A 4952-nucleotide genomic window follows, 5' to 3' on the forward strand; every position below is an offset into this window, starting at 1 on the left:
TTCTCTAAGTAGGAAACACAAGAGAAGAAAAGGACCTACAAAAACAAACCCAAGACAATTAAGAAAATCGTAATAGGAACATACATATTGATAATCACTGTAAATGTGAATGGAATAAATTCTCCAACCAAAAGAGACAGACTTGCTGAATGGATACAAAAACAAGACCCATATATATGCTGTCTACAAGAGACCCACTTCAGACCTAGGGACACATACAGACTGAAAGTGAGGGGATGGAAAAAGATATTCCATGCAAATGGAAATCAAAAGAAAGCTGGAGTAGCAATACTCATATCAGATTAAAAAAACTTTAAAATAAATAATGTTACAAGAGACAAGGAAGAACACTACAGAATGGTCAAGGGAGCAATCCAAGAAGATATAACAATTACAAATATATATGCACCCAAGATAGCACCTCAATACATAAGGCAACTGCTAACAGCTATAAAAGAGGAAATCGACAGTATCACAATAATAGTGGGGGGCTTTAATACCTCACTTACACCAATGGACAGATCATCCAGACAGAAAATTAATAAGGAATCACAAGCTTTAAATGACATGGTAGACCAGATATATTTAATTGATATTTATAGGACATTCCACCCAAAAATAGCAGATTACACTTTCTCCTCAAGTGCACATGGAACATTCTCCAGGATAGATCACATCTTGGGTCACACATCAAGCCTCAGTAAATTTAAGAAAATTGAAATCATATCAAGCCTCTTTGCAGACCACAACACTATGAGATTAGAAATAAATTGCAGGGCAAAAAACGTAGAAAACAAAAACACATGGAAGCTAAACAATACGTTGCTAAATAACCAAGAGATCACTGAAGAAATCAAAGAGGAAATCAGAAAATACCTAGAGACAAATGACAACGAAAACACGATGATCCAAAACCTATGGGATGCAGCAAAAGCAGTTCTAAGAGGGAAGTTTATAGCATTACAGTCCTACCTTGAGAAACAGGAAAAATCTCAAATAAACAATGTAACCTTACACCTAAAGGAACTACAGAAAGAAGAACAAATAAAACCCAAAATTAGTAGATGGAAAGAAATTATCATCATCAGAGCAGAAATAAATGAAATAGAAACAAAGAAAACAATAGCAATGATCAATAAAACTAAAAGCTGGTCCTTTGAGAAGATAAACAAAATTGATAAACCTTTAGCCAGACTCATGAAGAAAATGAGGGAAATGACTTAAATCAATAAAATTAGAAATGAAAAAGAAATGGCAACAGACACTGCAGAAATACAACACGTCATAAGAGACTACTACAAGCAACTCTGTGCCAATAAAATGGACAACCTGGAAGAAATCGACAAATTCTTAGAAAGGTATAATCTTCCAGGACTGAACCAGGAAGAAATAGATAATATGAACAGATAATATCACAAGTAATGAAATTGAAACTGTGATTAAAAAAATCTCCCAACAAACAAAAGTCCAGGACCAGCTGGCTTCACAGGTGAATTCTATCAAACATTTGGAGAAGAGCTAATGCCCATCCTTCTCAAACTCTTCCAAAAAATCACAGAGGAAGGAACACTCACAAACTTATTCTACGAGGCCATCATCACCCTGATACCAAAACCAGACAGAGATACTACAAAAAAAGAAAATTACAGACCAATATCAGTGATGAATATAGATAGAAAAATCCTCAACAAAATACTAACAAACAGAATCCAACAACACATTAAAAGTATCATACACTATTATCAAGTGGGGTTTATCCCAGGGTTGCAAGGATTCTTCAATATACACAAATCAATCAATGTGATACACCATATTAACAAATTGAAGGAGAAAAACCATATGATCACCTCAATAGATGCAGAAAAAGCTTTTGACAAAATTCAGCACCCATTTATGATAAAAGCTCTCCAGAAAGTAGGCACAGAGGGAACCTACCTCAACATAGTAAAGGCCATATATGACAAACCCACAGCAAACATCATTCTCAATGGTGAAAAATTGAAAGCATTCCTCTAAGATCAGGAGCAAGTCAAGGAGGTCCACTTTTGCCACTATTATTCAAGATAGTTTTGGAAATCCTAGCCACAACAATCAGAGAAGAAAAAGAAATGAATCCAAATTGGAAAAGAAGAAGTAAAACTGTCAGTTTTGCACATGACATGATACTATACATAGATATCCAAAACATGCAAACAAAAAACTTGTAGAGCTAATCAATGACTTGGGTAAAGTTGCAGGACACAAAATTAATGCACAGAAATATTTTGCATCCCTATACATAACAACAAAAGATCAGAAAGAGAAATTAAGGAAACAATCCTATTCACCATTGCACAAAAAGAATAAAATACCTAGTAATAAACCTACCTAAGAAGGTAAAAGACCTGTACTCAGAAAACTGTTAGACACTTATGAAAGAAATCAAAGATGACACAAACAGATGGAGAGATATACCATGTTCTTGGATTGGAAGAAACAATATTGTTAAAATGACTATACTACCGAAAGCAATCTACAGATTCAATGCAATCCCTATCAAATTACCAATGACATTTTTTACAGAGCTAGAACAAAATATCTTAAAATGTGTATGGAGACACAGAAGACCACGGATAGCCAAAGCAGTCTTGAGGGAAAAAAAGTGAGCTGGAGGAATCAGACTTGCTGACTTCAGACTGTAATCAGTAATCAAGACAATATGGTACTGGCACAAAAACAGAAATATAGATCAATGAGGATAGAAAGCCTAGAGATAAACCCATGCACATATGGTCAACTAATCTATGACAAAGGAAGCAAGGATATGCATTGGAGAAAAGACAGTCTCTTCAGTAAGTGGTGCTGGGAAAACTGGACAGCTACATGTAAAAGAATGAAATTAGAACACCCCCTAACACCATACACAAAAATAAACTCAAAATGGATTAAAGACCTAAATGTAAGGCAAGATACTATCAAACTCTTAGAGGAAAACATAGTAAAAACACTCTTTGACATAAATCACAGCAAGATCTTTTGTGACCCACCTCCTAGCGTAATGGAAATAAAAACCAAAATAAACAAATGGGACCTAATGAAACTGAAAAGCTTTTGCACAGCAAAGGAAACCATAAACAAGATGAAAAGACAACACTCAGAATGGGAGAAAATATTTGCAAGCGAATCAATGGACAAAGGATTAATCACCAAAATATATAAACAGCTCATGCAGCTGAATAGCTCATGCAGCTCAATATTTAAAAAACAAACAACCCAATACAAAAATGGGCAGAAGACCTAAATAGACTTTTGTCCACAGAAGACATACAGGTGGCCAAGAGGCATATGAAAGGATGCTCAACATCACTAATCATTAGAGAAATGCAAAGTAAAACTACAATGAGGTAACACCCCACACCGGTTAGAATGGGCATCTTCAGAAAATCTCCAAACAACAAATGTTGGAGAGGGTGTGGAGAAAAGGGAACCCTCTTGCACTGTTGGTGGGAATGTAAATTGATACAGCCATTATGGAGAACAGTATGGAGGTTCCTTAAAAAACTAAAAATAGAATTACCATATGACCCAGCAATCCCACTACTGGGCATATACCCAGAGAAAACCATAATTCAAAACAAACATGCACCCCAATGTTCATTCCAGCAGTATTTACAATAGCCAGATCATATGGAAGCAGCTTAAATGACCATTGACAGACAAATGGATAAAGAAGATGTGGTACATATATACAATGGAATATTGCTCAGCCATAAAAAGGAACGAAATTGGGTCATCTGTAGAGACATGGATGGACCTAGAGACTGTCATACAGAGTGAAGTAAGTCAGAAAGAGAAAAACAAATATCGTATATTAACGCATATATGTGGAATGTAGAAAAATGGTACAGATGAACCAGTATGCAAGGCAGAAATAGAGACGCAGATGTAGAGAACACACATATGGACACCAAAGGGGGAAAGCTGGGGGAGGGGTGGTAGTTGGATGAATTGGGAGATTGGGATTGACATGTATACACTAATATGTATAAAATAGATAACTAATAAGAACCTGCTGTATAAACAAAAAGGTAAAAAATAATGAATACTTCTAATCTGTAAAACTAAAAAGAAATCACATACATAGAGTGAAACTGCCGAAGGATAAGGAAAAACTTAAAATTGGAAAACCACCAAGTAGAGAAGAAAATAGGTTTTTTACCAAGGAATAACAACTGAATAGCAATGATATTTGCTCGAAAACGTAAGAATCTTCAAAGGAGTGTAGAAAAATAACTGTCAGGATAGAATTGTTTTCAGAGAAGTTATATTCACAAGGGAGAATGAAATAAAGTCACTTTAAGAAGTAGAGATACCAAGTGTTTATCACCCACAGACTTGAAGAAAGTACTCTAAATGATGAAATTCAACACAGAAGAAAAGAGTGGGTGCAAAAATCAATGGTAACCAAAAGAGCAAGGACAAACTGGAAGTTCGTGTGTGAAGATCTGGGGGAAGAGAGAAATGGAGAGGGACACAGGCGAGAGGTAAGCAGAGGCCTGTGATGGGCTGCTGTTTGTCTTTCCTAGGGATTTGGGCTTCATCTGGTGGTTCAGGGAATGATGGAAGCGTCTTAGCAAGGTGGTGACGTGGTTAGATGTGCTTTAGTAAGATCACTGGCAGGAGGGTCGAGAATGTTGGCGGGCAACAAAGCTCATGCCATGAGGCCAGTTAGAGCTTGTGGGTGTAATTTAGATAAGAAGTGATTTGGGCTCGAATGAAGATGAGACATGGAGGAAAGCAGGCGGATTCTGGAACTATTAAAGAGATGGAGTCTCAGGACTCAGTAATGACTCCTTATTAGGAGAAAGAGAGGAAACATCAAGAATGGAACTGTCTTGTTAGGGCAGTTTCAGTGGAGTCCAATTGCAGTGGAGGAGCCATGGGCTGTGACACTGGAAGCACTGATAACCCTG

At 36.6% G+C, this 4952-nt stretch overlaps 1 long non-coding RNA gene across 1 annotated transcript in view; it reads left to right on the forward strand.

Annotated features, from left to right (window-relative positions):
* The window catches only part of LOC114486521 (uncharacterized), a 33708-nt gene extending 29195 nt beyond the window's left edge, over window positions 1–4513 (forward strand). Inside the window, exon 3 of the long non-coding RNA XR_003680379.1 lies at window positions 4373–4513. This is a non-coding gene — a long non-coding RNA (uncharacterized lncRNA). The remainder of the gene's footprint in view (window positions 1–4372) is intronic.
* The last annotated feature ends 439 nt before the right edge of the window (window positions 4514–4952 follow it).

The sequence above is a fragment of the Physeter macrocephalus genome, chromosome 7 (assembly GCF_002837175.3).
Source record: "Physeter macrocephalus isolate SW-GA chromosome 7, ASM283717v5, whole genome shotgun sequence".
Lineage (NCBI taxonomy): Eukaryota > Metazoa > Chordata > Mammalia > Artiodactyla > Physeteridae > Physeter > Physeter macrocephalus.